We start from the raw sequence: 26,632 nt of genomic DNA on the forward strand, positions 1-26,632 counted from the left end.
GGTCGCCGAGGTGGAGGTCCCCACGCCCCGGTTCTGTGTCCCGGGAGAGGACAAAGGGCTCAGCAAAGTTACTCAACGGTCCTGTCCTTGCAGAAGACCTATGCGTTTGATATTGTTTGGAAGCCCCGGCATTTTCTTATCCGTGTTTGCTGGGATACTTGCTGCGGGGTTGAATTCAAATACCAAATCGGGCCCCAGAAAAGGCTGTCTGGGCGCGCTGAGGTCTCCATCGGAGACCGTTTAGATGGCTCCCTGTGGGGCTGTAAAGTCCCCGTGGCTGCTTCTCGGTCTGCAGCCTCTGGTACCCTACTCCTCGCTTGGCAGGAATGGGAGTGCAGAGCGGGCAGCAGAGGGCGCCCGCGTGGACGGGGAGAACCAATAGAGACAACCGCAGAGACAGCCCTGTCCCTGGGCCTTTAGGACAGGATTAGAGTTCAGGATCCCTGACAACCCTAAGCCATTTGTTTTCAATAAAGACAAATCAATTCACCGGACCGTAATCCGACAGTGTCACCCAACTTGTAGATGACCTGACCCATTAAGAGAGATGGCAGAATAGTACTCTTTGGGGAAAACCATGAAATAATGACGTATTTACTTTTAGCATTTGAATTCAAAACAATGTCGCTAGTAGAATGCATGATTTTATTATGTGAATGCAATAGAAAGTCCATAGTCATAGCAGTCTTCTTCTATTTTTATTTTTTTTTAAAAGCCTTTAACTTAAGAATGATGGTGTGTTCCCAAGGCTTTGGTTGTTCTTGTTCTTATTTATTTGTGGCTTATCCTTTTGTTTTGTTGCCTTCTTGCATTGGCTAGTAGACAATAACAGGTGACAATGGTTTAAGAAGTATTAATGGAAAATAACCCTAAGGAAACTTAACCCATTAATTAATTTTTTTTTCTGTACATTGGACCTCCAATATTTGATTTGGCAGGCAGGGCCTCAGTCCAGCTGCCTGAGCACTGGCTGCTTGTGAGAACATGGTTTGAGAGGCACTGCATGGAATAAATAGCGCTGGACTGGAGGGAAGAGCCCTCAGGTCCAGTCCTAACACTGCCTTTAGCTAAAGGAGCACAGGCAGCTCACCTCTCCTTCCGAACCTCTACTTCCTCCTCTGTCACAGAGGAATTGGATGAAAAGTCCCTTCTAGCCCCAGCAGTCTGTATCTCTAAGAACATCCAGGGTCCTTCTAGACAGAATCATTCTAGGTCAGCCTCTGAGCCAGGCCAAAGTGAACAAGCTGAGAAGATTGAGGACTGAGGTGAGTCATAAGGCTGCCTCCCAGGTTGGTTCGAAGGTAATGAGTTACCTCAATTGACTGTTCACAGTCAGTTACAGATCCAATTCCTTGTTCTACTCTTTCCCCTCTTCTCGGTACTGTACTTGACTGGTCTTAAGAAACAAGCAAACAAACAAACAAGAAGCAGCTGTCTCTCAGCACCAGGTTCTGTATGAAGGATGCAACAGAAGCTAATAAATACCTACCCCATCTCTGAAGGAGGCACTGAGGCTGTGGAAATACAAAGGATCCACAAGGCATAAAGCCCTTGTCTTGAAGAAACTTCCTCTCTTGTTAGGGAGAGAAGATGTAAATGAAAGCTTAAAAACGAAAAACAACAACTGAATGAAGCAACACTGTGAGATTATGATAGACCTCTCAGGGGAGGACCTGATTTGTATGATGCCTGTATCATAGTACAGCCCACAATTCTTTGTCATCTTATGGAAAATTCACCAACACGTAGGGAAAATATTTCCTACCTGAAACTCAGATCAGTTCACAGAGCTCTTACCTCTCAGGTAGGGATTCCGTAACAGCAGTTGAAATAGATGGAGGTGGGGAGGAGGGTGATTAGCATAGCTACAACATTCTGCAGAGCCAGGACAGGAGAGGAGAGATGTCAGACAGGGGAAAGCTCAGGAAAGAGTAAAGGACAGCATCCCTCCAGGCTCTACCTGTCTTCAGTGGTGGATCGGCTATTCTAGTGGGTCACTCCCAGGCCCCAGATGGACAGATGGCAAGCATTAAAGCTGCTTTTGGGCAGTAAGTGGCAGCTACCTGTGGAGGGCACAGCCTGGATGGGGACTCTGGGGAGCTGGGCTCTACCTGCTTTACTTCTGTATTAATCCGTTCTCACGCTGCTAATACATACCCAAGACTGGTTAATTTATAAAGGAAAGAAATTTAATTGACTCACAGTTCTGCAGGGCTGAGGAGGCCTCAGGAAACTTACAATCGTGGCAGAAGGGGAAGACAAACACGTCCTTCCTCACATGGTGGCAGCAAGGAGAAGTGCCAAAGCAAAAGACGGGAAAACCCTTAAAAACCCATCTGATAGTGAGCTCTCAGGAGAACAGCATGAGGGTAACCACCCCCATGATTTAATTACCTCCCACCCGGTTCCTCCCACGACACGTGGATTACAATCCACGACGAGATCTGGGAGGGGACGCAGCCAAACCATATCAACTTCCCATGGAAACTTGAGCAAGTCATTTCACCTCTTGGAGCCTCAGTTTCCAGAAGACCTGGGACTCTGCCTGAGATCCTAGTATTTGGGAGAGAAATGACCTTAACCATGCTCTTTGGCTCTGCAGAAAAATGTTTTTTAACCATTAAAAAATACATAATGCAGTTTTCCTCTCAACCCACAGCAATGGAGAGGTGGGCATTTCACACCAATATTCAACCCAATTACAACCTGCCTTATGATAGATTTGGATATATCACAATCAGATCTTCTCTGAAATAAAACCACAGGAAAAACAAAAACAAAAAAAAAACACCTCTAGTGTGAGGCTGGGCACGGTGGCTCACACCTGTAATCCCAGTACTTTGGGAGACCAAAGTGAGCATATCACCTGAGCTCAGGAGTTTGAGACCAGCCTGGGCAACATGGTGAAACCCCAACTCTGAAGGAAAAAAAAAGGCCAGGTGCAGTGGCTCACACCTGTAATCTCAGCACTTTGGGAGGCCAAGGCAGGCAGATTACTTGAGGTCAGGAGTTTGAGAACAGCCTGGCCAACATGGTGAAACCTCGTCTCTACTAAAAATACAGAAATTAGCTGGGCATGGTAGTGCATGCCTGTAATCCCAGCTACTCAGGAGGCTGAAGCAGGAGAATCACTTGAACCCTGTAGGTGGAAGTTGCAGTGAGCCAAGATTGTGTCACTGTACTCCAGCCTGGGCGACAAAGCGAGACTCCATCTCAAAAAAATAATAAAACTAAAAATAAAAAAAAATTTTTTAATACAAAAATAAATCTCTAATGTGAATGTTAACCCCATCCCTCTACACATTTGTGTACGTGCGTGTATACACACAATTAATATGGAAATATACACATGAGCAAGCAGCCCTACTCTGTAGTTGGGAGACTCCAGTAAAATCACAGTTTTCCACATAAGTCTCTTGCTATTTATGTAACTAGCAAGATAATCCTTGAAAAACCTGTTATGTACCCCATGTACTATCATTTGAGATGGTCACTCATCCCAAACACTGAACTCACTATTATTCTGAAAGTGAAAGCCCAGTTTCTGTCAGCCATGGGGATGGGCCTTTGCCAATTCTAGACCCAGTTTAATGCTATGGATGCTGGACTCAAACCCCCCTAGAGTTCAAGGTCCATTTATATTGGCAGTACACAACTTCCTGGTTCAAAAAACAAGCTTTTAAAGATCTCATAAAACTTCTTGGACTTCAGATGGTTTTTACAAAACAATACTCAGATGAGCTAAGTGTAAATGAATCAGAAAAGAGGATTATGTTTCCCATAAAAACTCATGAGTTTGAGGATTAGGAGAAGAAAGAAAGGCTGGCAAATGCCAAACATTTTAAAGCGCTTTGAGACCATTAGTCAAACTCAAAACGCAGCCAGGTTCCCTCATCTTTACACTTTATGGGTTTTGTAATTGAAAATCTTTTCCTACATTTAAGATCAGCTACAAATCAAATTTAGTGGCTGCCTATGATCAGAAGAGCATCCACCCATGTTTTCTTCCAGGCAAGGATTTCATGGAGCTCCTTTTAGTCCTCTTTCATGTTCATCAAGAAATTCTTAGAAAGAAAATGGGAGGAGAGAAGGAAAAGAAATGAGAAGCCAATAGGCTGTAGATAAAAGGAAGAGAGACAGAGCAAGGGCAAGAGAGAGACTGTGGGAAAGAAAGTCAGAGGAGAGGAAGCAGGAGAGAGAGGGCGAGAAGGGAAAGACAGGCAGAAAGGCAGAAAGACGGATAGAGGCAAAGAAGGAAGAGGAATGAATGGAGAAAGGGGAAGGAAGCAGAAAGCAATGAATGAGAAAGGGAGCAGACAGAGAAGTAGGTGGAGAAAATGAAAAAATGGAGTGAAAGGAGAGAAGAATTTTAAACAGAATCTATGGCTCCATTTCCTCAGGCTGCTCATTAGGATTCTGGCAGCCTTTTCTGAATATCAGCTAGCTCTAACCTGAACATCAATTTGTCCAGATTTGGACTAGAATTAAATCTGCAACCTTATTAGGTGCTAGCACAGTGTGGCTGGCTGTCCCACACCTCACACAAAGTAGTAGGGACTGATAGGGACAGGAAGTCCCGTGTTCTCCTACACAAGCAGCAGGCCAAGAATGGAATCTTCAGCTCATGACTGCTCAAAAATAGGTACCTTATTCACTCACACAGTCTGTTTTGTATTTTTAACCATTTCATCAAAAGGTAAGGGTGGGGGGCCGGGCACAGTGGCTCACACCTGTAATCCCAACACTTTGGGAGGCAGAGGCGGGTAGATCAATTGAGGTGAGGAGTTCAAGACCAGCCTGGCCAACATGGTGAAACCCTGTCTGTACTAAAAATAAAATAAAATAAAATAGAAAAATGAGGCCGGATGTCGTGGTGGGTGCCTGTCATCCCAGCTACTTGAGAGGCTGAGGCAGGAGAATCGCTCAAATCTGGGAGGCAGAGGTTGCAGTGAGCCGAGATCTCACCACTGCACTCCAGCCTGGGTGACAGAGCAAGACTCCATTAAAAAAAAAAAAAAAGTAGGGGTGATGGAGTTTAGAAATGTGTGACCTCCTCCACCTATGACTCTGCTTCCATGAGAAAAAAAACATGAAGCTTTACAAATGCAGAATTAAAGCAGAGGCTCACGTGGGCTCATGTGATGAAAATGTTAGTGTCCGTCTACCCAGCTGTGTGAGCAAAGGTAGAAACAGGTCTGCTTTGCAGAAAAAGATGACGTACCCCCAGGAATAGAGCAACAAGTAGAAATGAGGTTTACCCTAGCATTTCCCTTCCCTTCCCTTTTGTTTTCATATAACAAGCATTTATTGAACAACTATAGGTCCTCACCTAGCTTCCATAGAAACTTACAGAAAATTCAGAACAGATTTCCATTTTAGATGGAGAAATTAGAATTAATATGTTGTTCGATTGCAACCCAGAGTTGCCCCTGGACCAGCAAGTGCCTTTGTGCTGGCCCTCAGTGCCCGGCCATGGCAATAACAGACCCTGTCCACTGGGAGCAGCAGCCTCCTGGGGTAAACAGATCCTGAACAAATCATCGCATGTGAAGCAGGTATTAAAAAGGAGTTACAGGCCGGGAGCAGTGGCTCACGCCTGTAATCCCAGCTCTTTGGGAGGCCAAGGTGGGAGGATCACGAGGTCAGGAGTTTGAGACCAGCCTGGCCAACATGGTGAAACCCCGTCTCTACTAAAAATGCAAAAATTAACCGGGCGTGGTGGCAGGCAGGCGCCTGTAATCCCAGCTACTCGGGAGGCTGAGGCAGGAGAATCGTTTGAACCCGGGAGGCGGAGGTTGTACTGAGTTGAGATCATGCCATTGCACTCCAGCCTGGGTGACAGGCGAGACTCTATCTCAAAAAAAAAAGGAACTACAGGGTGGGAAACAAGACCCATCAGAGGAAAATGGGTCAGGGGCATGGTCTGCCTTGCTACAAATTTAGAGGAGTCAATCAACAAAAAGGGAACTCACTAAAAATAAAGTTTTCCTTTCCCCTCCTCACTTGCCTTACATAATCAAGATGAGTATCACACCGTGGGGACTCCCGGAGACAGCGAAATGGCTCTCTGCAGCTAGCCAAAATGTGTTAATTAATTTAGCTTTCACTGAGATTTGTTATGCTCATTTATTCAGAACTTTTGAACATTCAACATGAAACTACATGATAATTAAATAGCTGTCAACACAATTTTATTTACACTTGTCATTCACACCCTCCAAACCTCATCAGGCCACTGGTTGGCCTGCATTCAACGAGGCATAAAGGAAATATGTTCCTGCTCTCAAGGAGTTTTTCATCTTGGAAAACACTTGGATGCACACCAAAATGAGATGCACCTCAACAGAGAAATCTATGAAATACTTGCCTTTGAATCACCAGAAGGTCTCCAAGTTTTATTTTACTTTCATATTTCAGTTTTAAACACTTTTTTTTTTTTTTTTTTTTTTGAGACAGAGTCTCGCTCTGTCGCCCAGGCTGGAGTGCAGTGGTGCATCTCAGCTCACAGCAAGCTTTGACGTTCCATTCAGTCATGGGAATTTTTCCAATGACTAGTTTCCCTGCTTAAATTTCAGCTCAAAGGTGCCCAGACACATGCAAGGTTGTTTGAGTGCGGGATGGCAATAATGTTCTCTCCATTTGGATACAGCTATTTATAAATTGTGATCCAGTTTTAAAAGGAACCTCCTGCTTTGCTTCAATTTCAGTGTCTTTCATGTTGTTGAGTTGCTAGAATTGCTTCTTTTAATATATATATATTTTTTGGAGATGGAGACTCACTGCAACCTCCACCTCTCGGGTTCAAGTGATTCTCCTGCCTCAGCCACCCAAGCAGCTGGGATTACAGGCACACGCCACCATGACCAGCTAATTTTTGTATTTTTAGTAGAGACGGGTTTTCACCATGTTGGCCTGGCTGGTCTCCAACTCTTGACCTCAGGTGATCCACCCGCCTCAGCATCCCAAAGTGCTGGGATTACAGGCATGAGCCACTGTGCCCAGCCTAGAATTGCTTCTTTACTTAAATTTCAGGGAGTTATTAAAGTTGTTATATCTTTTGTCTACATTAGAATTTTCATCCAATAGCACTAGAACATGATGCTGCCTGAGTTTAACACTTGATCCTATTTTTTTTTCCCAATAACCTTTCTGTCTGCCATCAAACTGAGGCAGACATTATATAGTGACCAAAGCAACCTGAAAGTAAAGAAGAAAACGAGGAGAAAGAATACTATTCCACTTCTACATATCAAATCCTGGCCTTGTCTGCTCTTCTAAAACCTAAGGCCCATCACCAGTTGCCTCCTTCTTAATTTTTCAACCTAATCTTGGGTGACATCCTCAAACGAACCTTCTGTTCCAACTACATCTCTCTACCTATTTAGGTTGGCGCAAAAGTAATTGCGGTTTTCGCCATTACGTTACAAAACCTCAATTACTTTTGCATCAACCTAATATTTTTCTTCTCTCTTTTTGGAAGGAAAAAAAAGACCCTGATCAGTTACTAGTCTGTAGAAATATGACACCCAAATTCCTGCTTCCAAGCCTCCCTTGATACCATTCTGAAATTCTCTCACCTCCTCAACTAAGTCTTCCTTCTCCTTCAATTGGAATTCGAGATCCTTTCGTCCATGAAGCCCTTTGAAATGCCCTTAACTTCAGTTTACTCTCTCTTCCAAACTCTTATCATGTATATTATCCATTCTCTTATGGCCATTGAACACGCAATCGATGCTTTGTAATAGACATAGAATACTTCTAGCAGGGGAACACTTTTTTCTCCTTGCTCATCATGAGACAACCCAGAATTAAGGCAGGTCTTGGTTAATAATGCCTGAGGTTTGCTCAGGGACATTCTGACTTGTCTTTAGCTGTTTTCAGGCAGCATTTTGCTAAGCAATGGAGTTTGCTTAAATTTCACCCTAACCTGAATTAAGTTGCTTTAACTGAATCAAGCAGTGGCCCTCGGGGGAGTGAGGGGAGTTTCCTAATCCTAAATTAATGGTTTGAAAAGTTCTGTACAAAGAATCCTGTTGTATTTGCGTCTAAACACTGTAATATTGACAGAATTATGTCATTAAAATAGTCGGTGCTTTTAAAACGTCTCTCTTTTGTTGTGCTCTCAACTTTCCTTGTTTCTAGAGACCAGGACATAGTCTTAGAATTGCAACTAGTACAAATCATCATCATACAGATAAAATGAGCAATATACAGAAGTCCCTCTCACCACCAAAGAAACGTTAGCTATGCAAGGCAAGAGCTGTCTTTCTAAACAGAGAGGGGAGACCAGTAAAACCAGCCCAGTGTCTTGTGATTCCTCCAGGTTTCCCGGTTTTAAAGCCCAGGTTTAAAAAGCTACCGCTGAGAGGGATCGGGTTACATCTCCTGGCTGCCAGAGAACCTTACACTTAACCCTTCCCAATCCTTGACCTGGATGTTGCACTCCCATTTCACTTCCTAGAAAGGGTATCTTCTATCCATGTATGCCTCCCTATGTTCTATTCCCTACATACGAGCAACTGGCCAAAGCCCCAGATGAAGCTTCCTGTGGCCACACTACGTTCCATGCCTCATCTCTGGTGGCCTGCCTGTGCTGAGAGCAGAGACCTTGCATATCATATCCTCCGTGTGTAGCACGGTGTGCAATTCATAGTGAAGGTTCAGTGTTTGTTCAATGAATGATTGTGTACCTTCTGACGCCTACGTCAGCAATAAGAAAACTGCTGACTATCTTTTTTTTGTTTGTTTATCAAGGGCATAAACCTTGCCCAAGATCCTTAAGTTGTCAAGGGTCTAGAGATTGATTAATTCATTCATCCATTGACTCATTCATTCATTTGTGCACCATTCCCTAGACATTTTTGAGGGCCAGTTGTTTTTTTTTTTTTTTTTTTTTTTTTTTTTTTTGAGACGGAGTCTTTGCTCTGTCGCCCAGGCTGGAGTGCAGTGGCGCCAACTCGGCTCACTACAAGCTCCGCCTCCTGGGTTTACGCCATTCTCCTGCCTCAGCCTCCCGAGTAGCTGGGACTACAGGCACCCGCCACCTCGCCCGGCTGGTTTTTTGTACTTTTAGTAGAGACGGGGTTTCACCGTGTTAGCCAGGATGGTCTCGATCTCCTGACCTTGTGATCCGCCCGTCTCAGCCTCCCAAAGTGCTGGGATTACAGGCGTGAGCCACCGCACCTGGCCAGGCCAGTTGTTTTTTAATGAACCAAGAATGAGGATGAGAAATTACTTAATGGGTATAACGTATACTATTCAGGTGACAGCCACACTAAAAGCCCAGACTCCACCACTACCCGATATACCCATGTAACAAAACTGCAGTTTTGCCCCTTAAATTTATACAAATAAAAAACAGGCTGGGCACGGTGGCTCATGTCTGTAATCCCAGCACTTTGGGAGGCCAAGGCAGGTGAATCGCTTGAGCTCAGGAGTTCAAGACCAGCCTGGGCAACATGATGAAACCCCATCTCTACCAAAAACACAAAAAGTTAGCCAGGTGTACTGAGAGGCTAAGGTGGGAGGATCACCTGAGCCTGTGAGGTCGAGGCTGCAGTGAGCTGTGATCACACCACCACCACTCCAGCCTGGGTGACAGAGTGAGACCCTATCTCAAAACCAACAACAACGAAGAATGGGGAAAGGATTTTAGACATTTTTATTTAGGGATCTAATATTCCTGACTAAATCCAAGGATTCTCTCTGAAAGTCAGGGACATTCTCTTCAGAAGGCGTGGTGTAAAGAGATGGATAGGTAGAATCTCTTCCTATAATCCTCTTGCAGCTAATTGCCAGACAATTTACATGAGCATGTATAACAGTATCTGTAGAAAGTAAATACATGATCCTGGATATTTGTGTACCAGAAGGGAGTGAAATGCATGGTTAAGAGCACAAATTTTGGTATCAAACAACCTGAGTTCAGTTCCCAGTTCTGCTTCTAAGTATGGGAGTGAATTTAGGGGCATAAGGCCCATGTTCTGGAAGAATCTAGGAAGCAGCTGGATGGGCATTAAGGAATTAAACTCTTGAATCCCCCTTGAACAATCACTTTTATGAGGGAATGCTTTTGAGTACTCAGTGCTGCCCTGAGAGCCGCTTCTCAGCTGGAAGCAGTTGGAAACCGATAATCTCAGCCTTAGATTCTAGGGGGTCTGTCAAGGCTGTCATTTTATGTTATCACTTCAAGGTTCAGCATGCAGAACAATTTCTTAGCCATCATGAAATGTTTCCTGGTAGCCAGCTCAGGCTCTACAGATATACCACCCTAACTCTTCCAGTAAAAGAAAGCCATTTTCAGAAAAACAGAACTTCCTCCAGAGGTTTTAGAGTCAAAGGTACCAAAAACTGATGCGTCTCTTGTGTTTTGCACTTGGTGGAGAGAAGCCACAGGGTTGCAATTTCGGATACACTTGTCTCTAGAAAATAGAACTTGTCTGGGAGGGGATTTAGAGCAAAGATGGAAGAGGAGGCCTCAATTTTACAAAGAAGGATGGTGGAAAGAAAAGAAGGGAAGAAAATCATTCCTGATCATTCACTGAGCACTTACAAAGGCCCATCAATGGCATGGGGGTGGGGGGGTCCGCACCTGCCATCACAGAAGGGGGCTGCTGTTTAAATGTTTGTCTTCATGACTGTTGACAAAAAGAGTCCAACTGTAAAATATTTCAAGAGATTTGTTCTGAGCCAAATATTAGGACCGTGACCCATGACAGAGTCCCAGTAGGCCCTGAGAACATGTACCAAAGGTAATGGAGATGCAGTCTGGTTTTATACATTTTAGGGAGACATAAGACATCAATCAATACAGGTAAGGTGTAGATGGGTTCAGTCTGGAAAGGTGTAGATGGGTTCAGTGGGACAACACAAAGTGGGGTGGGGCAGGGGATTGTTAGGTCATAGGTGGATTCAAAGATTTTCTGATACAGATGAAGCCTCCAGGTAGCAGGCTTCAGAGAAAATAGATTGTAAATGTTTCTTATTAGACTTAAAAAGATGCCAGACTCAGGTAATTATCTCCTGGATCAAGGAAAAGAACTGGAAAGGGAAGGGGATTCTCTACGGAACGTAGATTTTCCCCACAAGAGACAGCTTCGCAGGGCCATTTCAGAATATGTAAAAAAATATACTTCAGTTTCTTTCAGGGTCTGCTATTTGTCATGTTGGTATCTTATTACTGCAAAGAGTCTGTTTTGTCAGTCTTAAGTCTCTTTTAATGTTTGTTGGTTTGTTTGCTTTTGAGACAGAGTTTCACTCTTATTGCCCAGGCTGGAATGCAATGGCTCAATCTTGGCTCACTGCAACCTCCACCTCCCAGGTTCAAGTGATTCTCCTGCCTCAGGCCTCCCGAGTACCTGGGATTATAGGCATGCACCACCATGGCCGGCTAATTTTGGAATTTTAGTAACGATGGGGTTTTGCCATGTTGGTCACGCTGGTCCCAAACTCCTGACCTCGGGCGATCCAACCGCCTCGGCCTCCCAAAGTGCTGGGATTACAGGTGTGAGCCACCATGCCTGCCCTGTTTTAATGTTGATGCTGGTCAGTTGTGCCTGAATTCCCAAGGAAGGATGGTATAATGAGGCGTATCTGACTGCCCCTTTCCCATGATGGGAACTAGTTTTTCAGATTAACTTTGAAATACTCTTGGCTGGGAGAAGGGGTCCATTCAGTTGGTTGGAGGACTTAGAATTTTATCTCTGATCTACATGACTAAAACTTGACATTCTGTGATTTAACAAACCACACACTTCTGCAAGCTTCAATTTTGCTATCTATAAAATGGAAATAATACCTAAAACAGGATTCGGCAAGCTTTTTCTGAAAAGGACTAGATAGTAAATATTTTCAACTTTGTGGGTCATGCAGTGTCTGTCACAACAACTCAACTATGCAATTATAGCATGAAAGTAGCCATAGACAATACATAAAGCCACAGGCATGGGCAGATTTGGTCTGCAGGCCATAGCTTGTCATTGCCTAGTGTAATCCCCTGTTTTAATACACAGGGCATTGTGAAGATTAAATGAGCAAATCCAAGTAACATACCTTAGTGCAGCATGTGGCAGGTAAGTGCTCAATAAATATTAGCTATTAGCATGGTTGTGATCTTAGTCTCTCCCCTCTATAAGGGCTAACTGTGTTCACTTTAGTGAGTAAGGTAGTCCTTGGTGTTCCTCAGGAGATATTCCAACCTTCTCTCTCTTAGGCACGTGGTGAATGTCACAGATTGGGTTTTTGGAGAAGAACCCTGAGATGGAGTTTAGCGTACAGGATGCTTATTAACGAGTATCCTTGGGAACAACCCCGGTGGAAAGGAAAAGAGGGAAGCAGGACTGGGCAGAGGGAGAAGTCAAGTTGCCAAACAACAGGCTGAGCCAAATCCCAACACTGTCCCACACTGGGCTGAAAGGGCTGGGCCTTTCTACCCACACAGGAAGCATTCCCTGGATGTGGGCTGCCCTGGGAAGCATATGGCCTTGGGCGAGTAGCTCTGCACTTCTAGGCCCTCCTTGGAGGCGCCAACAGATGAAGCTTGTCTGTGACAACACGCCCAGCAACCCAAGCAATAAGCTAGTGGGAGAGAAAGATGTGACCAACTCTGACTGTGAACTGCACACAGAAATAACACATCTCTTGCAGACCAAGCATTTAATTGTTATTTAAAGACCCTCCAAAGCTCCTTTCCCCTGTAGTGATTTCAAGATGGTGGCTGCTCGATGAGCCTGGGCCCCGAGGAATGACAGTGAGGAGAACCCCTCATCAACCAGTGTGATGGAATGTAGTATGAGCAAAACTTAAATCTGAGTTCTTTAAAGCCACTGAGATTTGGGGGTCGTTCGTTACTGCAGTATTGTGAGCTTTCTATTGTGTGTCATCAATAGCAGCATAGGAAGCTACGTTGGATGCTTTTAAATGATTTGAAGACGAGACACCTTATGACCTTAAACAATCAAGGAACTGGTTTCAAATCATCATCATCACTTCCAGCAGCGACATCATAGCTAACGTTAGCACTAACATGAATTTGTTACTGGAAAGGGGTCCTGCTCCAGACCTGAAGAGAGACCTCTCGGACCTCGAGCAAGAAAGAATTCAGGGCAAGTCCATAAAGTGAAAGCAAGCTTATTTGAGAAATAAACAAAAGAATGGCTACCCTATAGGCAGAGACATGGCATGGGCTGCTTGACTGAATATAGTTATTTCTCGACTATATGCTAAACAAGGGGTAGATTGTTCATAAGCTTTCCGGGGAAAGAGGTGGAGATTTCTTGGAACTGAGAGTCCCTCCCCTTTTTTAGGCTATGTAGGGTAACTTCCAAACGTTGCCATGGCATTTGTAAATTGTCACAGTAGTGATGGGAGTGTCTTTTAGTATGCTAATGCATTATAATTCGCATATAATGAGCAGTAAGGACAACTAGAGGTCACTTTCATCACCATCTTGGTTTTGGTGGGTTTTGGAGGGCTTTCTTATGACATCCGGTTTTATCAGTAGGGCGGTTGTGACCTGTATCTTGTGCTGATCTCCTATCTCATCCTGTGACTAAGAATGCCTAGTCTCCTGGGAATGCAGCCCGGCAGGTCTCAGTCTCATTTTACCCCTATTTAAGATGGAATTGCTATGGTTCAAATGCCTCTGATAAATTCACTAATTTAATGCTCAAACAACCTATGGATGACACAGGTATTATTATTTTCTCCATTTTAGAGATGAAACAACTGATGCTTAAAGAGATTTATTAACTCGTACATAGCCAGGGTGTGCAATCTATAGCCTGAAGTTCAAATCCAGTTAAGTGCCTGTTTTTGTAAATAAAGTTTTGTTGGAACACAGCCATGCCCATTCATTACATATTACGTATTTATGGCTGTTTTCATGATACAGTGACTGAGTTGAGTAGTTGCATATGGCTTGCAAACCTCAAAATACAGTTGGCCCTCCATATGTGAGGGCTCCACTTTTGTGGATTCAACCAACCAAGAATCAAAAATATTTGAAAATAAAAATAAAAAAGCAATACAATAAAATAATATAAATTAAAAACAATACAACACCATAACTCTTTGCATAGCATTTACATGGTATTAGGTATTATAAGTAATCCAGAGATGATTTAAAGTATACGAGAGGACGTGCATAGGTTATATGCAAGTACTGGGCCATTCTGTATCAGGGACTCAAGCATCCATGGATTTTGTTACCCATGGGGTATCCTGGAAGGAATCCCCTATGCATATTGAAGGACAACTGTACTTACCATCCAGCCCTTTACAGAAAAAGTTTGCCCACCCTCACCCCTAGCAGTAGTAAGCGGCAGAGCCTGATTCCAAACCCAGGTTGTCTGACTCCAGAGACAACACTCATAACTCAGATATAAATAAACATTAGGTAGGCTTGGAACCCTGTTGGAATGTTATGAAACTTTTCTATTTCCATTTTCCTAATCATGTGTTTTTTTCATTTAAAAATTTCCTGATGTTTACTTCCAGCAATATGACAGACTCTATATCCTGAAAATTCTCCCCCAAAAAAGCACCTTTAAAATGCTGGATAAAATAAGTAGCTAACTTGGCAAGAAATTAAAGTATCTTAATCCCCAAAGGCCAAAAATGAAGTCGGAAGCCAGAATTCAGAATGAGCATGGTAAATGTTCACTGGAGCAGGCATCAGACCCTGAGGGCATTTGCCAGTGTTTTGTAAATTAGAACTTTCAGTTTTTACATCCATGTCGGGGGAAGGGGGGACAGGAGAGGCAGGCGACAAAGCAGTGCAGTGTCAGCATGGAGACTTTGGAATGAGTCCCCAAAGGCCCACATTCCCAATAAAAGAGTGAACTAGAAAATATTTGCCATGCAAAGGAAATAGCAAAGAAAATTTTGCATCTTAACCTTGATTTTGGTTGGAAGAAAAAATAAAAGTCCCTACCCCCTACCAGAAGTTATAATCACCAGTCAGGCCTCAAGTCTGGGTTCAAATTCACTCTGTGTACCTATTCTGAAACTATTTTAAATAAACAAACCAAAAAAAAATTTTTTTAAATGACCAGGCACTTGGCAAAGGTAAACACAAATATAAGGAATGTTCTCCAATTCAAGCCTCATAAAATTCTCACAACTAGTGCCTCAACAAAAATGAGCTCACAATTTTTATAAAATCACAAGACCACACATGTAGTAAGACATCATCAGACAGGGTTAGAAACATCAAACAGTAGAATCAGACATTCAGGCTTTGGGTTGGAATTATCACATAGAGCAAGGTTAGCAAACTTTTCTCTAAAAGGCCAGATAGTATACATTTTAGGCTTTGCAAGCCATACAGTCTCTGTCAAAAACACTCAGCCTTGCTATTCTAGTATAAAAGCAGCCATGGGCAGTATGCAAATGAATGGGCTTGCCTGTGTTTTAATAAAACTATATTTACAAAAACTGAGAGTGTGCCAGAAAACCATACCTTATAAATAAATGTTTTCAATATTTAAAGAAAGCTTTAAAACATTAGCAAGGAACAAAATACTCTTAGAAACATCGAAAAAGATTCTTAACTTCTGAAAGTAAAATAGTTGAATTTTAAAATTCAGCATATGAGTTGACTAACAAATTAGAAATGAAATGTATAATTAATAAATTGAAAGTTGGATAAGACAAAACTACTTAGAATATAGTTCAGAGAGAGAAAGAGAAGGATATCATGATATAGACATGAAAGTAAGTGAGAAGTGTTAACATTAATCTAATGAAAGTTCCAGAAAGAGTGACTAGAGAAAATGAGATGGACACAATATTCAATCATTTGTATGGTTCCTTATATTTAGGAAGTACAAAAAATTCTAAAGAATATTCACACCCAGACTTATCCTGGTGAAATGAAAGAACATTAAAGACAAATTTAATAGCTTAAAAACAGCTAGAGAAAAAGACAGCTTTCCTGTTTTACATCTAACTTCTTATGAACAGAGCAGAAAGCAAAAGATTACAAGATGATGTCTTCAAAGTGCTGGGAAAACTGTTTCAATTTACAATTGGATACCCAGTAAAACTTATCTTTCATGAGGATGCAATAGAATATATTTAGGTGAACAAAAGCCAAGATAATTTACTATGGACAGATTCTTAGTAAAGGAACTTCCTGAGGATATATATACTTTGGAAAGAAGGATATATATACTTCTCCAGAAAGGAGATGTGAGCTGTAAGTTGTAAGAAAGATAACCATGTGATCAAAGACATTTGTAGTCACATGGATACATCTAAATAAATATCAACACTAATAAATCTAATTTGGGAAGTTATAAAAGTCAGAGGTTGGGAGAGATGAGCTTCTAAAGCAGAGGTCATATTCTATTTTCTTTTTTTTTTTTTTTTTTTTTTGAGACGGAGTCTCGCTCTGTCACCCAGGCTGGAGTGCAGTGGCTGGATCTCAGCTCACTGCAAGCTCCGCCTCCCGGGTTTACGCCATTCTCCTGCCTCAGCCTCCCGAGTAGCTGGGACTACAGGCGCCTGCCACCTCGCCCGGCTAAGTTTTTGTATTTTTTTAGTAGAGACGGGGTTTCACTGTGTTAGCCAGGATGGTCTCGATATCCTGACCTCGTGATCCGCCCGTCTCGGCCTCCCAAAGTGCTGGGATTACAGGCTTGAGCCACCGCGCCCGGCCTCTATTTCTTAAAATGGTAAATATATGAATGTATGTGTGTGTGTGTGTGTGTGTGTGTGCAAACATGCACACACACACATGCATATTGTAAACTTTTCTATATATGACACATTTCACAAGATTTTTTAATAGAAAGAAAATACTGGACAATACTAGCTTATAAACTGAGAAAGAGTTAAAATACTCTAAGTTTTAGGAGGAGGGTGAATCTAATTAATAACTTTAACCATTAAAAAATTAGAATCTATACATTCCAAAATATTAGAGGAGAAAAAAATGGAGTAGGAATTTCACCGACTAGAAAGTGTAAAAAGATGGTAAAAATAAATCCAAATATATCAATGATCATAATTAAATAAAAAAGAATTACACTTATCAGCTAAAAGATAGTTAATTTTTAAAAATCCAACCATATTCTTCTTACAAGAAACACATGTGAAACAGAAGTACACCAAATGTTTGAGAGTAAAATAATGGGAAAAGCTACATTAAGGGAAGTGAATTTTTCCAACAAGCAAAAAATAACTTCCCGTTTGCTTTCAGATGTAACCACTGAATCCTCATACAAAGGATATGTTAGTTTCATATGTCATAATGAAACTAAGAAAAGAAATAAATGTAAAGAGAGAAATCAGGAAAAACAAAAAAAAAAACCTTAGGTTAAGGATTAATATTCTCTGACAAATCTAAAAATCTGAAAAAGCAGGTCCACCCATGCTATACCCATGGAATTCAAACAAGCATTGATGGAAACCTAGGGCTGAATGGCATGAGTCAAGAGTAAATGTATCATTTCTCAAATTTGGGTCAAATTTCTTAATAATGAAGTTTACAAAATAAAATCAGATCACATTTCAAAATAACTTGCATTTGGAGACAAAAGATGCTGTGATCATTTTCAATCGTATTAATATTGCTCTTTGAAATGAATGAGACATTAAACACAAAGATTCTTAGAAAAAGTAAATACAAATATAATTTTGAGATGTGAATGAATTTGACTACTTTTAAGATTCAGGAACAAATATTTATGTATAAAGGTGGACAATTGCTGCATTAAAATAGAGGAAGGGCTAAAATGTGAAGCTTATGTATAACTAAATGATTTTATAGTTATTTTAGTGGCATAGGGAAATGTCCATGATATAATCAGTTAGCAAACAAAACCATATATGAAACTGTAGATTAACAATAAAAATATGTTTAAATGTCATCAAATGTGTTTAGAAACAGGACTGGGAAGAAAAACAACAGAACACTAAGAGTGGTGGGGAAATAAGTGATTTGTATTTTCTACTTTATATTGTATTTTCCAAGGCTTTTTTTTTTTTAACAATGATCACTTTTATAATCAGATAACAGAATAATTTTATTTTCAATCTTTAGTATTTTGTGTGTTTACATATATTATGGTCCAGAATCCCAGTGAATGAAGATGTGAAAAATGAATTCTAGAAAGACGAAACATGACAAGACTTTAAAAGAATGTTTTAAGAGACAGAGAAATCGCTAGCCTAATTGGTAGGTAACTTGATATAAAGTAACTTCTTCACTTCAGGTCTCAAGAATGTACAGCAAAGTGAGTCCTAGAGGTTGCTATGGCAATGGAGGTAAACCTGATTAGGTCAGCTCTGCTTTCTAAGGTAAGGCCAGGGAAAAGAACACAGAATTCTTTTTTCTTTTATTTTTTAGATGGAGTCTTGCTCTGTCTCCCAGGCTGGAGTGCTGTGGGGCAATCTTGGCTCACTGCAACCTCCGCCTCCTGGGTTCAAGCGATCCTCCTGCCTCAGCCTCCCAAGTAGCTGGGTCTACGGGCACCTGCCCCACCACGCCCAGCTAATTTTGTATTTTAGTACAGACAGGGTATCATGATGTTGGCCAGGCTGGTCTCGAACTCCCAACCTCAGGCGATCCACCCACCTTGGCCTCCCAAAGAGCTGGATTACAGACATGAGCCACTGCGTCCAGCCTAGGATTCTTGAATCAGACAAATCCCCACTCTGTGCCTCTATCGTCTCTCCGCTCCCTTCTCTTCTCCCTCATTTGTCCCTCTTGCCTCCCCAGTTCTCTCCTTTTCCCATCTTTTCCTCCCCACCTCTTAGCCTCCACTGCACTTGACACCATCAGACTGTGTTCTTCCTGATTGCCCTCCTTTTTGGGCCTCCAGCAGGTGCTGCATTTTCCTGAGTGCCTTCCTCACCGGACGTTCTGGAGGGCATCATTTCTGGACTCATCATTTCTGACTGTACCCTTGGTGCTCAGGACCTGTCCATGGGAGGTGCCAAAAAATATTTATTGACCAAATGAATGCATGCATGAATGAGTGAATGAAGACAATTCCTCCGTCTCTTTTGTGGGCTCCTCTTCATCTGCTCACCCTTCAATGAGGACATTCTCCAAGATTTCATGCTTAGTTGCTTTTTCTTTTCATTCTGTACTTTTGTCTTGGATGACCTCTCTTCCCTTCGCCTCAGGTAACATTCAGGTGAAAATGAGCCCCAACTTTTCAACTCTACCGCATCTATTTTTCACATCTGTATTTCAACTGCTTTCAGTTGGACCCATGCTCACCCCATATTCAACTTGTCAAAAACCTCATCCTTTTCTTCCCCATCCTTCTTCCTCTTAAGAGCTCCAGCTCCATTGATAATACCACCATCTCCTCAACATCTGGATTGAAGCTCAGAGGACCCTTTTACTCTCCTCCTGCCCTCCCTGATTCCTGTCTACTGAGCACAGCCATACTCTGGAATTTCATCCTTTCTTTCAATTCCATTCCCACTATCCCTGTGTCACTTCTCACCAAGATCATCACCAAACCCTGGGAAGCTTCCTTGCTTTGAATCTGCACTTCCCGTGGCTGCTGGCTTTCCTAAACCACAGAACTCCTCATTGTCCCATCATGCTCAAAAACACTTTCTGTTTCTCATTGCCTCCAAAATAAAGCCCAGGCACACAGGCTCTTCGCTGTCTCGTTTGATCTATCTTTCCTGCTTCATTCCCCTTCCCCCTTCCCCCTAGCCCCCACTCTGCCTTCTTCAATCTGTCTGTCTCTATTATCTCCATCTCCATCCCCATCTCCCTCTTCATCTCTGTCTCTAAGGAGCCTCACTAGGCTTCTGCAGCCAACACTCCCTTCATGCTGCCTCCGTGACCACTGACATTTCTTACCCGCCCGGATGCCATCTCTCACTGCTCTCTTCTCAAACTGTTCCTCCTCCTCCAGGGCCTGTATCAAGTATTACCTCTTCTGAGAAGCCTTTTCCCAAACCTTCAGTCAGGATTAAGGGCACTCTCCTCTGTAGTCTGGTAGCATCTGACGGTGCTTCCAGGAGAGCGCAGCCCACAGTCGTCAGGTGCAGGTGGGTGGGCAGAGGGAGACAGTGAGGTGCTCCTGAAGAACCTGAGCACAGGGATAGAAGGTTTCTCCTCTAGAATGAGCTCATAAAACAGTGTGTCATGGGAAAGAACAAAGTGCCTGCTAGCTCAAAGGAACAATGCCTTTTACTAGCAACAGCTGTAGCCTGTAGCCAATGACGTTAAGGAAGCTGCGAAAGGCTGTGTTAACAGAAGCAGGGCTGTCAGAGGAAGGCCAGAGTCAAAGAAGCACAATCTTGCATTTTCCAATCTTTTCCAGGGGAGGACCATGCTGATGGGGGTGGGGAGGTTGGATTTCAGGCACTGGAGTGGTGGAGTCCAGCAAGGCACAGGGCTAGTTTCTCCTCTCGTCTCACCTTGACCTGAACAAACTACCCTGGGGGCCCTCTGCTGTCTAGTCATGCTCATCAGAAAGTCTCAGCATAAGTAGCCACACTTGAATGTGTGCTGTATCATGTACAAAGGGTGGCTCTCTAGAAATTATTCTAGTCCCCGAAAGGACTATTCCACCCCACATGTTCATTTCTAGCCTATAAGTCAGTCTGTGGTTTGGGCATCTTCAGTCCATCACAAACTCTGTGGTCATGCCCAAGTCTAGTTTCTGGGCCTGCAAGTCATGGAAACGCCCCTGGGAGGCAGCCGGCCAGCTGTCCCTCTCAGCAGCCAGGGATTGCCACCCTATTCAAGATGCTACAGCCAAGAATTACAGTTAACTGTGCTCGGCAGTGTCCTCCCACAAGACCAGAGGTTGGCAGACTTTTTCTGTAGAGGGCCATCCAGGCAAATATTTTAGGTTCTGTGGGTGATAAAGTCTCTATCTACTTAACTTTGCCCTTATAGTGGGTGCTCAGAAGCCATAGACAATATATAAACAAACAAGTGTGTCTGGATTCCAGTAAAACATTATTTACAAAAATACACCTATTTTTATAGCCAGATTGGCCCATAACCCATAGTTTGGCAAACCCTGCAGCAGGTCGTGACTTCTTGACAGCAGTGACTGTGTATTTCCTCCTTGGATCCACTCATATATGCCTAGGGCATATACCTCCTCACTGTGTCTGTAGAATTGGACTGAATGTGTGTATTTCCTCCTTGGATCCACTCATATATGACTAGGGCATATTACATCCTCACTGTGTTTGCAGAATTGGACTGAATGCTTTTCTCCTAAATGGCCCACAGGCCTTTGCATAGTAGCGATCACAGTGAACAGAGAACCATCCCATCTGAAGGAACCTTAGAGGTACCCTCCTTGTCAGCAAAGAGATCCTTCTAGAGTATCCTTGACTCATGACATCTAGTTAGCACCCTTCTGCGATGCCTCTGCCTTTGTGTGATCATCCATACACTCGCCTGATAGCTGTTGGGGACTGTTAGCATGTCCAACCCACGTGTGATGAACTGGAAGAATGATCCATCCCTCTTGTGTTGACTGCCTTCCAAGAGCTACTCAGTAAATACTTGCTATACAACTGATTATACTAGTAAACTAATTTTGTGAGCCAATTTTGGCAGAAGTTGTTTGTTTTCTGCAGAAATTTTAAGCAACCAAAATAAGGATCTGAAGCAGATAAAACATATTATCCACTAAAAGCAAATAATGGACCCTTCAATGGCTGCAAACTCAGCTGTGATAGCACCTGCCTTCTGCCGGCTGGGATGCAGGCTGCAGCCTTGCCCAAGAGTCAGTGGGCAAATGGTGCTTCTCCCAGCTTGGCTACTCAGACCCAGGGATCTCACGGAAGCCTGGCAAAGCTGACAGCTCTCAGGGGGCCTGTGTGGGTTCTTTCCAGTGCACACATTCGCTTTGGAGCAAGCCTCGGCATGTGGACTGGGGAAACAGACTCCTTTTGGACAGTGAGCTCCTGAAGAACAGAGACTGAGAATTAATTATATTTGAATCCTAAGCAGATAAAAGAATTCCGAGGACATGGCAGGTGCTCAACAAAATTCCCATGTGTTGCTTCAAGGAGCATTTCTTTCTTTTTTTTTCTTTTCAATGAGACAGAGTCTCACTCTGTCACCCAGGCTGGAGTATAGTGACTCAATCTCCACTCACGGCAGCCTCCACCTCCTGGGTTCAAATGATTCTTCTGCCTCAGCCTCCCAAGTAGTTGGGACTACAGGTGCGTGCCACCATGGCCAGTTAATTTTTATATTTGTAGTAGAGACAGAGTTTCGCCATAGCCAGGCTGGTCTCAAACTCCTGACCTCAGGTGATCCACCCACCTCAGCCTTGCAAAGTGCTGGGATTACAGGCGTGAGCCACCGTGCCCGGCCTTTGGGGAGCATTTCTGTATCCCTGTTACCTGATGCCTCTCACCTGAGTCTGGCCTTGGCAGAGCCACCCTAACAGGGGCTGTGCTTGATCCCAGAATGTCTTCCTCATAATACCAATTCTGCACTTTTCTATAACACTTTAAAATTTGCAAAGTGCTTTCACATGGCCTTTCTCTTTCTCTTTTTAAATTCACACTGAAATCCTATCGAGGACAACTATTTCACATGTCCCCAGGCCTCACCAATTTGTGAGGTCCCATTGCAATGAAGCCTCCATCTGTAGATCTACGAGTCCTCAATAACCCTGGTCCCCCCACACCCTCATCACTTGCAGTCTCCTTTATTGCCTTCTAGGTGTCCTAGAAGCTGTCTCAGATTGGCCCATGAATAGGTACACACACTTTGAGGACTCTACTCTCTGGGTCCTCAAAGTTGCTCACTCATGGCATTCAAGCCATTTGAGAGCAGCACTTTGCCGCTGGTGTTTGCCCTGAGCCCTTAGGATGCAACAGATTTTTGGTGGAATGAGCAACAGTGGCTCTGCTCCATCTTCAGGTGAGACTTTTGTCACCTAGACTACTTTTTTTTTTTTTTTTTTTTTTGAGATGGAGTTTCACTCTTGTTGCCCAGGCTGGAGTGCAATAGCACAATCTTGGCTCACCGCAACCTCCGCCTCCTGGGTTCAAACGATTCTCCTGACTCAGCCTCCTGAGTAGCTGGGATTACAGGCGTGCACCACCACGCCTGGCTAATTTTGTATTTTTAATAGAGATGGGGTTTCTCCATGTTGGTCAGGCTGGTCTCGAACTCCCAACCTCAGATGATCCACCTGCTTCAGCCTCCCAAAGTGCAGGGATTACAGGAGTGAGTCACTGTGCTCAGCTAATTTTGTATCTTTAGTAGAGACAGGGTTTCTCCATGTTGGTCAGGCTGGTCTCGAACTCCCGACCTCAGGTGATCCGCCTGCCTCAGCCTCCCAAAGTACAGGGATTACAGATGTGAAACACCACGCCCAGCCACCTAGGCTTCAAGGCTATGCTGTCCTCCAAACCCCACTCCATTAGACCAGAGGTGGGGGAGTCAGGAACAGAGAAACTTATGCCCAGGATGAGGGCCAAGGCATGGGACACAGTTGTCATACCACCCTTCCATTTTCCTCCTGTAATCTCTTGGCTCACTACATTTAAAAACACCTATTATAGAAACTCCCCTTTCTCCTCCAGTGAAAAAAGAAAATTCCTCATACATATTATCACATTCACACAAATGGCTTGAGAGAAGGGTCACTTGTGCACACATCTAATTTCTGCTAAGCTTTAGCCAGCCCTGCTATCTAGGCATTATCTTCCCATTTTATGGCTAATAAAACCGAGATTTACAGCTCATATAAATAAGTGAATAGGAGAAATGGGGCTTGACCTACTTGAAGCCCTCCTCCTTTCACTCTACCGCAACTAAACAACTTAACGGTCAGCCTCATCTCCTCATTGAACGAGATGTGGTCCATCTTCTATGTTTTAAAATGCCAAAGCAAAACTCTGGCCCGTTCCTGATTCCTCCTTCCTCCTCCCATGCATAGTTATTTGGCAGAGCCAAGATGCAGAATGACAGTTCATTAGCTTCAAGAAAAAGTCACTGCCATAGGCCGTTAATGCAACAGAGTATTTTCTTTGTAAAAGTGATTTTGGCAGAAGCTGGTTGTTTGCTGTAGAAATATTAAGCAACTAAAATAAGGACCCTGATTGCATTTCCAAACAAGTAAAAGCTGCCTCTGTTTAGCTCACGCTTCTCTCTAAAAAGTGGAAATTTTTATATCAAAAGTAAGTCTCTGCATTGTTCCATCCTCCTCTCAATGTAACCCTTGCCCTTTGGAGCCTCCACCTAGTGCCAGAGGGTAGACCGCTAAATAGAAAAAATAAACGTAAACCATTGGAAATAAAAAGTTCATCATTCAAAGCATTACATTCAAGCCATTGTCTCCAATGTTTGGGGTAACTCTCGTTTTTAGTTTAGGAAAGAAAATCTGAAACAGAACAATTACATCACAAATGGAACATTTATATAGTTACTGGGATAGAAAAATATTCAGTGAAGAGAAAGGCTGCATGATTTCAATGAGATCCAGGTGGAAGAGTCCTTTCAACAAATGTCTGCACACCAGCCCATAAAAGTGATGGAAAAGGCATAAGACAAGAATAAAAGCAACAAAGTGCCAGGTGCTTATCCCCACCAAACCCACATCCTTTCTGAACTTGTCCTTTTCAGCCGCTCCTGCCTTCCACTTTCCTCTCTCCAAAGGGCTGGATTTCGTGCCTTCTGGGTTCTTTTACTCATTGTCCTCCTCTCCTGCCCCACCAGGCAACAGAAGTTGACTCCTGGTCCAGAGCTAGGGAGTGCAGCAGGGAGAATAAAATAACCAATACAACTAGTAATAGTAACAGCAGCAACTTGTGAAGCCCTGGCTGAGCACCAGGTGCAGGACTGGGTGCTGTCCGTGGATTATCGTGTTTCATTATGACACTTCTGTAGTGTGGGTTCTGTAATTGTCGCTGATATGGTTTGTCTGTGTCCCCACCCAAATCTCATCTTGAATTCCCATGTGTTGTGGGAGGGACCCAGTGGGAGGTAATTGAATCATGGGGGCAGGTCCTTCCCGTGCTGTTTTTGTCATAGTGGATAAGTCTCACAAGATCTGATGGCTTTAAAAAGAGGCATTCCCCTGCACAAGTTCTCTCTCTTGCTGCTGCTATGTGAGACCTGCCTTTCATCTTCCACCATGATTGTGAGGTCTCCCCACCCACGTGGAACTGTAAGTCGAATAAACCTCTTTCTTTTGTAAATTGCCCAGTCTCAGGTATGTCTTTATCAGCGGCATGAAAATGGACTAATACAGTTGCTATTTTATAGTTGGGGAAAATGAGACTTAGAAAGGTTAACTCTCCTGCCCATCACACAGCTAGTTAGAGGCAGAACTAGCTCTCAAACTTAATCTGACTCTAATCACCCTCGCCAGTAGCCCACACACCTCTCCACAATACCTATTAATTATGGATACAATTTATTGTACTTATTTTCCTCCTTTATCTTTCCTCAAAATAAACACTAAAAGTAGATGCCATTTGGCCAGGCACAGAGGCTCCTGCCTGTAATCCTAGCACTTTGGGAGGCTGAGGCAGGCGGATTGCTTGAGGTCAGGAATTTGAGACAAGCTTGGCCAATGTGGTGAAATCTCATCTCTACTAAAAATATAAAAATTAGCCAGGTGTGGTGGTGCATGCCTGTAATCCCAGCTTCTTGGGAGGCTGAGGCATGAGAATTGCTTGAGTCTGGTGGCAGAAGTTACACTGAGCCGAGATCATGTCACTGCACTCCAGCCTGGGCAACAGAGCGAGACTCGGTCTCAAAAAAAAAAAAAAAAAAAATGGCCAGGCACTGTGGCTGATGCCTATGATCCCAGCACTTTGGGAGGCTGAGGTGGGTGGATTGCCTGAGTTCAGAAGTTTGAGACCACCCTGGTCAACATGGTGAAATCTTGTCTCTCCTAAAAATACAAAAATTAGCCAGGCATGGTGGCGGGTGCCTGTAATGCCAGCTACTCAGGAGGCTGAGGCAGGAGAATAGCTTGAACCCGGGAGGCAGAGGTTGCAGTGAGCCGAGACCACTGCACTCTAGCCTAAGCAACAAGAGCGAAACTCTGTCTCAAAAAATAAATAAATAAATAAACAAAAGTCCGGATGCAGTGGCTTATGCCTGTAATCCCAGCACTTTGGGAGGCCGAGAGGGGCGGATCACGAGGTCAGGAGATCAAGACCATCCTGGCTAACACAGTGAAACCCCGTCTCTACTAAAAATACAAAAATTAGCCGGGTGCGGTGGCGGGCGCCTGTAGTCCCAGCTACACGGGAGGCTGAGCCAGGGGAATGGCATGAACTCAGAAGGCAGAGCTTACAGTGAGCCGAGATCACCCCACTGTACTCCAGCCTGGGCGACAGAGCGAGACTCTGTCTCAAAAAAAAAAAAAAGTAGATGTCATTAGATGGAGAAACACTGATACATCAGTTGAACATATATGCCAGGAAATATGCGTGCGAATATGTGTGCATGTGTGTGTGCAGATTATCTGTGTGCATTACTAGGATTACTATCAATATTTTATACATAGGGTCCCTGAGATTCAAAATGATTAAATAACTCAACTGGTTGGAAGGTAGCAAAATTTGGATTTGAACCCAAATCTGCCTTTATGTAGTGTCAACTGCTAATACCATACTGCCTACAAACAGGCCTTTGAATAAGCCTTAAACTATAGCC

General features: G+C 43.3%; 1 protein-coding gene and 1 long non-coding RNA gene across 2 annotated transcripts in view; one reads left to right on the forward strand and one right to left on the reverse strand.

The window, feature by feature from the left end:
• Positions 1 to 26,632, forward strand: part of DPY30 (dpy-30 histone methyltransferase complex regulatory subunit) — a 937,477-nt gene that overhangs the window by 32,343 nt on the left and 878,502 nt on the right. The gene's annotated exons all lie outside the window — the stretch shown is intronic.
• On the reverse strand, positions 607 to 20,042 carry LOC126933900 (uncharacterized). The gene is made up of 4 exons (XR_007718764.1): positions 19,823 to 20,042; positions 19,038 to 19,129; positions 18,756 to 18,925; positions 607 to 1,514 (listed from the first exon to the last, which is right to left on the reverse strand). It is a non-coding gene; the product is annotated as an uncharacterized LOC126933900 (long non-coding RNA).

The sequence above is a fragment of the Macaca thibetana genome, chromosome 13 (genome assembly GCF_024542745.1).
Source record: "Macaca thibetana thibetana isolate TM-01 chromosome 13, ASM2454274v1, whole genome shotgun sequence".
In the NCBI taxonomy this organism is placed as follows: Eukaryota; Metazoa; Chordata; class Mammalia; order Primates; family Cercopithecidae; genus Macaca; species Macaca thibetana.